This window comes from Castor canadensis, chromosome 16 (assembly GCF_047511655.1).
Source record: "Castor canadensis chromosome 16, mCasCan1.hap1v2, whole genome shotgun sequence".
Lineage (NCBI taxonomy): Eukaryota > Metazoa > Chordata > Mammalia > Rodentia > Castoridae > Castor > Castor canadensis.
In genome coordinates this window covers 13877260-13889929 of record NC_133401.1, presented here as the reverse complement: position 1 = coordinate 13889929, position 12670 = coordinate 13877260, and positions in this window count along the sequence as shown.

Below are 12670 nucleotides of genomic sequence, written 5' to 3'. Positions count from 1 at the left end.
TCCCCCCAGCCCCCGCTTACCGCCCCCTCCCACCCTCCAGCCGGAAATACCGCCTTCTCTCGCCACAAACAGGAACTGACGTTAAAGAGTGAGGGACCGGCTTGTAGAGCGCCAGTGCGCAAGTGCAAGGAAGGGAGGGCGTGGTCACAGCGGAGCGCCTGCGTATATTAGGACATGTTGGCCTGTGTAAGCGCCAGGCTCTGGCGCGGGCCCGAAATGAGAGTTGCGCGTGCGCAGTAGGATACCGCCGCTGACTTTCCCTGGAAGCGCTCCGCAGTGATTATTTCCCGTCAGCCCTTGGTCCTTATTTACATACGCTTTGATCTTCTTTTACGCTTTTATCTTCTTCCTCTCGCAAGAGAGGTTCTTGAAAGAGCCCGGAGCGGAGTTTTGGCAGGGGCTTCTTTTTTAGTTTGCCTGTCTTGATTGAGCTCAGGCTCTGAAGCCGCACAACCCCAGGTTTGAATTTCATTCTTGTCTAAAACTGTGGGTCGACAGTTTTCTGTGCCTCAGTATCTTTCTGCAAAATGGAAACAATCTTAAACTATTTCACGGAAACAGAACGGATATGACTCCAAAATGTTAGTGCTAGCTGCGCACCATATACATCGAAATGAATATGGAATATATAACTACTTTTATGGGGCAATATAGGCCGTAATAAAATTCCCCCTCAAAAAAAGCTTTAGAAGCGGGTGTGGTTGTGCATAGGCGTAATCCCAGCAGTGGGAAGCTGAGGCGGGAGGATGGTGAGTTCAAGGTTAGCGTGGGGATACGTAGTGACAACCTGTCTCAAAAAATCAAAATAAAGGAAAAACGAAAGCAAAGCGCTTCACAGGGATCCTGGCCCATGGTTTAGAAGAGGCACTAAACAGCTGTGAGATATCTGGCTGCCGGTTCCTTCTCTCATAGGTTGGGAAAGGATTACTACCTTCTGAATTTGGTTTACAATATGCCACGAAGCTTGACAAATGTGCCTTGGTGAGAAAAATGAATGGCTGAAAGCTAAATCCAGAATCCATCTCTGTCTCTCTGTGAGAGTTTCTGGCAAGTCCCACTTAGGACTGGCCTTCGTTTCCCCAAAGGTTAAAACCATTCCGTGCTGAAAATAACCCTTAGTTCATTGATTTCCAGCTAGGAACTCCCTGTTCTGTACTCCTCATTTACAAGCTTCCCTGATCTAACCAGTGCCTCTGCCTTCACATCCCTGACCATTTTAGTGTCAAATCTGGTCTCCCCCACTGAACAGGGAGCCCTATGAGAGAAGAGACCAGGATAATACTATGTACTCAGCACTGTCTGCAAAAGTTCTGCAGAGTGGGTTCTTGTGGAATCTTTAAGAACTAGCTCTTGGCAAGGCGCTGGTGGCTCACGCCTGCAATCCTAGCTACTTGGGAGGCAGAGATCAGGGGGACTGCTTTTCCAGGCCAGCCTGAGCAAATAGTTCACCAGACCCTATCTTGAAGATAACCCAACACAAAACAGGGCTGGTGGAGTGAGTCAAGTGGTATAGTGCCTGCTTAGTAAGCGTGAGACCCAAAGTTCAAACCCCAATTCCACCAAAAAAAAAAAAAAAAGCTCTGTGCTCTAATCTAAGGCATAATATACCCAAATGTATATGTGCAGGATAATGAAACAAAAGAATCACCAAAAGTTATTTACTTCTATGGATAGTACACTTTTTTTTTTCATTATCGGGGCTTGAACTCAGGGCCTCGCACTTGCTAGGCTCTACCACATGAGCCACACCCCAGCCCTTTTTGCCTAAGTTATTTCTCAGTCTCATGTTTTTGTCCAGAGCAAGCTTCAGACCTCAGTCCTCCTACTTATGCCTCCACATGAAGCTGGGTGGCAGGCATGCACCTCCATATACACCTAGTTGATTGAGGTTGGGGGGGGGGGTCTCCAGAACTTTTTGCCAGAGCCAAACTCAAACCATGTCCTGATCTCTGCTTCCTGAGTAGCTGGGATTACAGATGTAAACCATTTTACCCAGCCTCAGAACCATTTTTTTCTTTTTTTAAATTTCTTTTTGTTTTTTTCTCTCAGAACTATTTCTTTTAAAGTTTTTACTTATCTTAAGATGTTTAAAAGAGGTCCCTAGACTAGATAGAATCATTGAGACCATATATCTTTGTTCCCTAGCCAGAAGTTACTAAGCCTCCCCCAGATGCTACTGTAGTGGGAAGGTCCTTTCAGAGGAATGTTATGTGTTTGGCAGAAATGCAGATAAGCCAATTTCCCTCTTAAAAAATATGTTTCTCTTTCAAAAATTTAATAGAAGACAACATGCACATTCAATCTTGTAATGTATAGGAAGTACCCCAAACATTTAAGCTACTATGTGAGGCTAATGTGCTTCTGTATGGGATGAAGTGTTTTCTCCTCTCCATAAAATTGAGCAACTGAGTTGGGCATGGTGATACACACTTGTAATCTCAGCACTTGGGAGGCTGAGGTATGGGCTGGTGGAATGGCTCAAGTGGCAGAGCGCCTGCCTAGCAAATGTGAGTCCCTACATTCAAGCCCAGTACTGCCAGAAAGGAGGAGGAGAAGGGAGGCTAAGGGTGCAAGGATCAAAAGTTCAAGGTCAGCCTGGGCGACATAGGGAGGCTCTGTTTCAAAGAAAAAAGAGCATCTTACCAATTTTCTCCAAACGCACATATGGCTTCCTAACCATGTAGAATAAGAATCAAAGGCCTGCTGGTGGGGTGGCTCAAGTGGTAGAGCACCTGCCTAACAAGCATGAGGCCCTAAGTACAAACTCCAATACCGCCAAAAAAAAAAAAAAAAAAAAGAGCCAAAGACCTTAGTGTGGCTTCAGAACCCTGTGTGGGCCTCCTCTGCCTGTCTTTCTAACATCAACTAAAGCTACTCTTGCCTTAACTCATGTTTCAGACACACCTTGTCTTCTAAAAAGACAAGCTTGTGGGGGCAGGCGGGGGGACAGGCATGGAAGTGCACTCCTATAATGAAGGATCATGGTCCAAGGCCTGCCAGGGTGAAAGTGTGAGACCCTATCTAAAAATAAACTGAAGTATAAAGGGCTGGGAGACTGGCTCAAGTGGTTAAGCACTTGTCTAATGAGCTTAAAGCCCTGAGTTCAAACCCTAGTACCACCAAAAAATAGACAAGCTTGTCCCCACCTGAAGCCTTTGCATGAGCTGCTCCCTCTCCTTGGCCTCGTCATCCCCCATCCTGATTTTTGCATGACTGGCTCTTTCTTGGCACTCAGTTCAAATCTCTCCCCTCCTCCATTTTTTGAGGTGCTGCTGTTTGAACTCAGGGCCTCACGCATGCTAAGAAAAGTGCTCTCTACCACTTGAGCCATGGCCCCAGCTAAATCTTCCCTCTTCAAAGCTTTTCCTCTTCACCCCAAATCCAAAATAGCTCATATATTTGAATCCCCTGGCTACCATTTAATGCTAAAAGGTTTGAGGGTTTTACTGGGGGGATTTTTATTTTTGTTTTTTGGTTTTTTTGAGGGTTTTTTGTTTTGTTTTTGTTTTTGCCAGTACTGGAGTTTGAACTCAAAATCCCTCACTTGCTAGGCAGATGCTCTACCATGTGAAGTTCTCTGCCAGCCCTTTTTTGTGTTGGGTTTTTTCAAGATAGGGTCTCATGAACCATTTGCCTGGGGCTGGCTTTGAACCATGATCCTCCTGATCTCTGCCTCCCGAGTAGCTAGGATTGATTACAGGAATAAGACACCTGTGCCCAGCTTGTTGTTTGTTTTATAGCTGTATTTCCCCAACCAGAATATAAATTTTCCCATCAGACCAAAGACCTTGTTTGGGCCCCACTATCTTCCTAGCCCTTAGAACAACACCTGAAGCATAGTTGGGACTTAAGGAATCAAAAAATATTCCACTGGGAGCTAGTGGCTCACACCTGTAATCCTAGCTACTTAGGAGGCAGAGATCAAGAGGATCATGGTTTAAAGCTAGCCTGGACAAATAGTTCGCAAGACCCTATCTCAAAAAACCCCTTCACAAAGAAAAGGGCTGGTGGAGTGGCTCAAGATATAGGCCCTTAGTTCAAACCCCAGTACCACAAAAGAAAAATGGTATGGTATGGTGGCATATGCCTATATACATGGAAGATATAGGATCGCAAGTTTGAGACCAGCCCAGACAAAGGTAACAAAACAATTAAAAAAAAAAAAAAGGACTGGGGTGTGGCTCAAGTGGTAGGGTGCTTGCCTAGCATGCATGAAGCCCTGTCCTGGGTTCAAATTCCAGTACTGAAAAAAAATTTTTTAATTCTTTTTTTGCTTGTTGGGGTGCTGAGGATCAAACTCAGGGCCTCAGATGTAGCCCTAGTCAAGTGCCCTACCACTGATCTACATTCCCAACCCCCCAAATGTGATTTTTTTTTTTTTTTTGGTAGCACTGGGGTTTGAACTCAGGGACTCATGCTTGCAAGGCAGGCACTCTTACCACTTGAAGCCACTCCACCAGCCCCCAAATGTGATTTTGATAAGGAAGGTTAAAGCTATGTACTGGTCTGATTTTTATTACAGGTCTGAACTTGTCGACTCATGGTGAGTTGAATGAACGAGATAATTTCCTAGCCTTCACTGAAGAATTCCCACAGATCAGACACAGTGCTAGGACCTACATGCACGGCCTTGTTAGATGTTCCTGTGGACAGAATCTCCATAAGGCCTATTTTGCAGAAGTAAACATAGGCCCAGAGAAGGGAAGTCTCTTGCCAAAGATCGTACACCCAGACCCCTCCCCAAAGATGTGTCAGGCCAAGCCCACCCTTTCACCCACATCCCGGGACTTGTATAGAGCCAGATTTGAGATGCAGCAAAATACCTTTCTGTGATGTGAGTGTATGTGGATTAGAAAAAAAGAAATACTTAAAACATAGTGTCCCATATTAAATTGATACCATCTTAAAAAAAAATTCATCAAGAATGGAGTAATTTTCACGGGGTGATTTACTAACTCTATTTACAGTGTTGTCACAAGATGGCGCCACAGGAGCTGACCTTCCTACTAGAATCTCAGCCTTGTAGCTTGGTTTCCATAAAGTCATTTGGGGACCTTGTGCTGTTATTTTCACATTCACTGTATGAAAGGAAGCTCTTATACATCCAGAGGCCATAGGTGACACACTCCTGTAATCCCGGCCTCGGGACATGGAGGCAAGGACTGTGATTCGGAGGCCACATGTTGAAACCCTGTCTCAAAGACAAAATGAAACTGCAGGGTGCTGGTGGCTCACACCTGTAAGCCTAGCTATTCAGGAGTCAGAGATCTGGAGGACTGCACCTTATGGCAAGCCTGAGCAAAAAGCAAGACCCTATTTCAAGAATACCCCACACAAAAAAGGGCTGATGAAGTGCTCAAGTGGTAGAGCGCCTGCCTAGTAAGTATGAGATCCTGAGTTCAAACCCCAGTGCTCTCCCCCCCAAAAAAGAAAGAAAGCCAAAGAAGAGTTGGGAGTGGTGGTACATGCCTGTAATCTCAGCTACACAGGAGGCAGAGACAGGAGGGTAGAGGTTCAGGCCAACATGGGCAAAAAGTTAGTGAGACCCTATCTCAAAAACAAACTGGGCACAGTGGTGAATACTGTAGTCCTAACTACTCTGGAGGCAGAGGTGGGAGGATGGAGGTTGGAGGCCAGCCTGCAAAAAATTAGTAGGAGACCCTATCTGGAAAAAACAAAAAACAAAAGGGCTGGGGCTTGGCTCAACTGGTAAAGTGCTTGTCTAGCAAACAGGAGGGCCTCAATTCAAATCCCACTTTAAAAAAAAAAAAGAGCGGCCAGCAGACAAACAAGGGGCTGAGGGTGTAGCTCAGTGGTACAGCATGTACTCAGCATGTACAGGACCCTGGTTTCAATCCCCAGCACCAAAAACAAAAACAAAATGTAAGGAAAGCCAGTCTCCTGGAGACATGACACAGGTGCTACAATGGTAACAATGCAAAATGTGAGGGAGGGGGAGGGGATAGCTGATCGTGTGCTCTAAAGCCCAGTCTCAACCTTAAAAGTCAGATCTATGCCACAATCTGTCTTGAACTGTGTCATGTTTAGCTAAAATAAAATAGGGAAATAGTGTGGCTGCTGACCACGATGTGGCTAAACCTACCAGCCATTATCACAGGAAAGAAAATTATTGTTCCTTAAACATACCTCGTAATTCTCAATATCCACCTTTTTTTTTTGGCAGGACTGGGATTTGAATTCAGGGCCTTGCACTTGCACCAGAGCCAGCAGCAATTCACCACTTAAAGCACATAACTAATAGCTTCTAGTTACTGGCAGCATTGGTCATCCCTCATCACAATGAATTTTAACACATTTTCTAAAGAAATATTATACCCTTAGCCATCAAGTCCTCCATCCTTGCCTTGACCCCTCAATCCTAGACAACTGGCAACCTATTCTTTCATCTCTATAGATTTGCCTATTCTGGACCTCTCATATAAAAAGGAATGTGTAATATGTGGCCTTCTGTGCCTGGTCCTTTTGCTTAGCATGTCTTCAATGTTCCTCCAGGTTTTAGCATGTATCAAAGTGTCCTTTGTTTGGTATTTGGTGTTATACTAGGGTTTGAACTTGGGGCTCCACACTTGCTAGGCAGGCACTGTACCACTGGAGCCATGGCCTCAGTCTTTTTGTTTGTTTATAGGCTCTCACACTGTTTGCCTGGACTGGCTTCGAACTGCGATCCTCCTGATCTCTGCCTCCTGAGTAGCTAGGATTACAGGTATGAGCCACCAGCACCCAGCTCGCCCCCCCACCCCCCGACTTTTTTTGCTCTGGTTATTTTGGAGATAGAGTCTTGCATCTTGCATAGACTAGGCTGGGCCACCATCTGCTGTAGCTGGGATGACTGCCATGAGCCACAGCACATGGCTACTGATTGAGATGTAATCCCAGCACTTGGGAGGCGGAGGCAGAGGCAGGAAGATCTCGAATTCCAGGCCAGTCTGAGCTGTAACAGCAAGACCTTGTCTCACAAAAAAATTAATCAGTGAATGAAGCATGTAGTTTGTGAGTTCTACTTCAATACAGCTGTTTTAAAATATTTATTTATTTATTTTTGCAGCTCACGCTTGCTAAGCAGGCACTACCACTTAAACCATACCCTAGTCCTAAAAAATGTGCTTTTTCTGGGTTGGCAGAACACTAGCCTAGCAAGCAGGAGGGCTCCATCTCCAACACCATCAAAAAACCCTCTTTATGTATGATATGAAATGATCCCTCGGATACATTAAATGAAAAAAGCGTAGCGTAAAACTATTATATATGCAACCGAGTGGGAAAATACAGTTATATCATTATATGGATAAGTGCAGAGTACTTCTGGAAGGAAACATAAAACCCCAGTAACATTGATTGACTCTGAAGTGGACCCACAATGAGGGACCCACAGTAGGAAAGGTGGTATTTTTTTTTTAATTAAGAGATACCCAGAAAAGCATAAAGTATAACACAATGGGCCATGTGTAGTGGCTCACATCTGTATTCCCAACTACTAGGGAGGTGGAGGTCAGGAGGACTGAGGTTTGAGGCCAGCCCCCGTACAAAAGTTAGCGAGACTCTGTCAACAAACAAGCCAGGTGTAGTGCCATGGGCTGTTGTTCCAGCTCCATGAGATTGCAGTCTGAGGCTAGCCAGGGCAAAAACGCAAGACCCTGCCTGAAAAATAACTAAAGCTAAAAGGGCAGGGGGTGTGGTTTAAATGGTAGCGCATTGGCCTAGCAAGCGTGATGCTGTGAGTTCAAACCTTGATACCACCAAAAAGAATCACATCCCACAGTGAACACCCAAGTGCCCACCTGACTTTACAGGCCATTATTATACTATTGAATTCCCATGTGTCCCTCAGCAATTAAATCCCACTCCCCTCACGGAAGGAAACATTGTCCTACATTTGGGGTTTGTCATTCCCAAGTATTTTACACACTTGCCATATTTTAAGTCTCCCTAGTCAGTACACACCATTTTGCATATTGTAAAGCTGCAGTCGTCTATAGTTTGCTTTTTCACTTTGTGTTTTGGTTTACTCATATTGATATGAACAATTTCAGCTCTTCTTCTTTGATGTATAGCATTACACAGCCAATGTATAATTTCACACATCTAATATTGATGTCTAATTTCCCAAGATGGCCATAATGTGACTTCTCATCCCACCTGCTCTTCCTACTGAAATGCTGCACTCCTCTCACTAAGAGGTAAGATCTATGATCCCTCCCTTGCACCTGAGTGGGTCAGTGACTGGCAGAAGCAAAGCAATGTGACTTCCAGTGCTAGGCTAGGAAAGGCCACTGTTTCCTCTGGCTCTTGAGAAGGTCCCTCTTAGAGCCCAGCCGCCATGTTGTCAGGAAGGCCAGGTCACATGGAGAAGCCATTCGAAGGCATCCTGGCTGACAGCATGCACTGAGGGCCCAGCTAAGTGCCAGCCATGGTTCACCATTAGATCTGGAAGAAACTGCTAAGAGGACATCAGGTTCTCACTTAACCATGAGGACCCCAAGTGGTAACAGCCTCACTGCACCCAGTCAACCCCCTCAACCACAGAAGATAACAGGATGATTGCTGATTTATGTGACTAAGATTTGGGGTGATTCGCTATGCATTGGGTAATGTTGGGTAACTGGAACAAAGATGCCACACTCTAGCCATTCTCTGGTTGATGAATATTTGGGTCATTTACAAGTTTATGCTATTACACACAGTACACTTATGAACTTTGTGTGTGTGTGTGTGTGTGTGTGTGTGTGGTACTGGGGCTTGAACTCAGGACCTACACCTTGAGTCACTCCACCAGCCCTTTTTGTGTTAAATATTTTCAAGATAGGGTCATAGGGTCTTTCAAACTATTTGCCCAGGCATCCTCCTGATCTCTGCCTCCTGGGTAGCTAGGATTACAGGTATGAGCCTCTGGCACCCAGCCCTATAAACATTTTTATACATGTCTTTGTATACATGTTTCTCCAGGGTATGTTCCTAGGAAAGTAATTGCTAGGTCAGAGACTAGGATATCTTCAACTTGACCACAGCTTACCAAATTATTTTCCAAAGTGACTAGGACCAACTTATGTTCCACTAACAGTATGTATAATCTCACAACCCCAATTCTTTCCTGGCACTTGAGACAAGATTTTTGCAGTCTGTTGAGCACAAAACACTTTTATTGTATATCCTTTTTTGATTGATTTTTGGCAGTACTGGGGTTTGAAATAAGGGCCTTCTGTTTGCTAGGCAGGCACTCTCTACTGCGTGCGCAATGCTCTCAACTCTTAATATATTCTTTTGAACCTTTGACTTTTATACTGTTGGCATGAATCCAAAATAAGCACCTAAATGTATATAAATAAATTGGTGGTTTTCTGTTTTAAACATGCTTTATATAGGGGGATTCCATAGTAAGATTTCTTTTCTTCTTTTTTTGTTGTTGTTGTGCTAGGGATTAAACTCAGGGCCTGGTGATTGCTAGACAAATGCTCTACTTACTACTTTGCAGTTCTGGGGCTTGAACTCAGGGCCTTCACCTTAAGCCACTTCTCCAGCCTGCTTTTATGAAGGGTTTTTTCGAGATAGGGTCTCTCTAACTATTTGCCCGGGCTAGCTTCAAACCTCCATCCTCCTCATCTCTGCCTACTGAGTAGTTAGGATTACAGCCATGAGCCACAGGCACCTGGCTAAACACTCTATTACTTGAGCCACATCCCCAGTCTTTTTGCTTTTAGTTTTTCAAATAGTGTCTCTGCTAACTTTCCTTGGGCTGGTGTTGGGCTGCGATCCTCTTACCTCTGCCTTCTCAATAGTTGAGATTACAGGTGTCCACCACCACACCCAGGTAAGATCGATCTTCCTTCCTTCCTTCTCCTTCCCTCCCTTTCTTCCCTTTTCTGCAGTAGGGTTTGAACTCAGGGCTACACACTTGCTAAGCAGTAAGAGTTCATTTGGTTTTTTTTTTAGAAAAGAGAGGTATTGATCCAGTAGAAGCAAGTATATCTCATGCCTAAATCTTGGTCTCTTGGTTTGTTTGTTTATTTATTGTTGTTTTTTAACTGCTGCAGACAGAACCCAGGGCCTCATGCATGCTAAGCATGCACTCTATCACTGAGCTCTACCTCCAGCCCAAAGATCTTGGTTTCTAAAATTGTTCTACAATAAAAGGAACCAGGATCTGACTCTAGGATTGGGGCAGGAAATACATAAAATGAGCTTGCACATCATGTAGTGTCAGAAAGACAGAATATGCTAAAAAAATAAAAGGTGGGGGGAAATGTCAAGTTAAAGGGACTCAAGAACCAATGGCTACAAGAGGAATAATCAATAAGGTAGTATTGATTATTTAAAATAAACACCTATGAGTCTATATTGATAAAAAATAATAATAATAAGTTACTGGTGGTAACACCTGTTAATCCAGCATTCTGGTAAAACCCTGTCTCAAAAAATGCAAAAACAAAAGTTGGGTGCCAGTGGCTTACGTCTATAATCCTAGCTATTCAGGAGGCAGAGATCAGGAGGATTATGGATTGAAGCCAGACCCAGGCAAATAATTTAAGAGACCCTATCTTGAAAACACCCATCACAAAAAAGGGCTGGTGGAGTGGCTCAAGGTGTAGGCCCTGAGTTCAAACCCCAATACCACAAAAAAAAAAAATGTTGCTGGGTAAGTTGGGCTGGGATGTGGCTCAGTGGCAGAGCTCCTTAGCACTATGAAAAATAAATAAATTACTGGGAAAGTTAATAAGTCAGGAAAAGAGACACACCTCCCTTGCAGAATTCCAAGTGATTTCTAGCAGAACTTTGTCCTCAGGGAGCGAGTGTGGCATGCCGTCCTCCAGCTCCTTAAGCCAGACTTACAGAGACAAAGAAAAGGAGCTTCATAAAACAGAATTTTGCTGGGCACAGGTGACTCACACCTGTAATCCTAGCTACGTAGGAGGCAGAGATCAGGAAGACTGCAGTTTGAGGCCAGTCCAGGCAAATAGTTCAAAAATCCTATCTGAAAAATACCTAACACAAAACAGGGCTGGCAGAGTGGCTCAAGTGATAGAGCACCTGCCTAGCAAGCATGGGCCCTGAGTTCAAACCCTAATACCAACAAAAAAAAGAAAGAAAGAAAGAAAAGAAAAAGAAAAAGAAAAAAAAAAAAAAACACAACAACAACCAGGATGAGAATGTGGAGTGTGTACCACACATGCAGTGGAATGGCACTGTATCTTTGAAGTCTCCCTCTGAAAAGCACATTTCCCCAAGAAACTGTGAGAAGAACATCAGACAAATTCCAATGCAGGGACATCCCATAATAGACCGGACCAGAAGAGCTTCAAATTTCTCAGGGTTGGGTTGGGGGTGGGGGGGTGACTCAAGTGCCTAACATTTGCAAGGCCCTGGGTTCAAGCTCTAGTACCAGCAAAAACCAAAACAAGAAACTCTGAAGGTCATCACCCCCCCATCCCACAAAAGGGAGGAAAGGCTGAGAAACTGCTACAGCCAAGAGGAGCCTAAGAAGAGGTGACTATTCCTGACTTGGCAACATAATGTCAAATTTGACAATGTAAATGCAACATGGTATCCTGGATAAGATCTTGTAAGAGTCCAAAGCATAGGGCAAAATTAAGCCAAGCTGGGCCAGATGTGGTGATACATACCTGTGATACCAGTTACTCAGGAGGCAGAGGTAGGAGGATCCCAGTCCCAGGCCAGCCCAGGCAATTAGTAAGAAATCCTATCTACAAAAAAATAAAACTAAAAAAACAAGAGCTGGGTGCTGGTGGCTCATGCCTATAATCCTAGCTACTTGGGAAGCAGAGATCAGGAGGGTAGCAGTTGAAGTCCAGCCTGAACAAATAGTTCTCAAGACTCCATCTCCCAAAATAACCAGAGCACTAGTATTCTAGAGGCCCTAAGTTCATTCCCCAGCATCAAAAAAGAAAAGACAAATAATAATAATAATAACAATCAGAACAAAGCTGGGCGCCAGTGGCTCACTCCTGTAATCCTAGCTACTCAGGAAGCAGAATTCAGAAGGATTGCAGTTTGAAGCCAACCCAGGCAAATAGTTGAGACCCTATCTCAAAAAAAAAAAAAGGCTGATGAAGTGGCTCAAGCAGTAGCATGCCTGCCTAGCAAGTATGAGGCCCTAAATTCAAACCTCAGTGTAGCCAAAAACTAATAATAATAACCAGAGCAAAATGGACTGGAGGTGTGGCTCAAGCTATAGAGCACCTGCTTTGCAAGCACAAAACCCAGAGTTCAAACCCCAGTCCCACTAAAAACAAAACAAAACAAAACAAAAAAAAAAACACTTAAAGCAATCTGAATAAACTATATGAAATTTGATTAAAAGTCATGAGTTATCATTGCTTCATCGATTGTAACAAATATACCGTACCGAGGGAAGATGGGATGTGGGGTACATGGTAACTGTCTATCTACTACCTTCTTAGTTGTTCTGTAATTCTAAAACCATTTAAGCATGGTGGTGCACACCTGTAATCCAGCACTCTGGAGGCAGAGGCTGGGGAATGGTGGGCTACGTAGCAAGAGTATGACTCAAAATAAAACAAAACAAAGCAAAACAAAACAAGAACAAGAAAGGAATGGTCAAATACATGAAGCTGCTAATGCATGTGTGCTTGTCTATGTGTTGTTCATTTTCTTCTGTTTTACATAAATGCGTAAA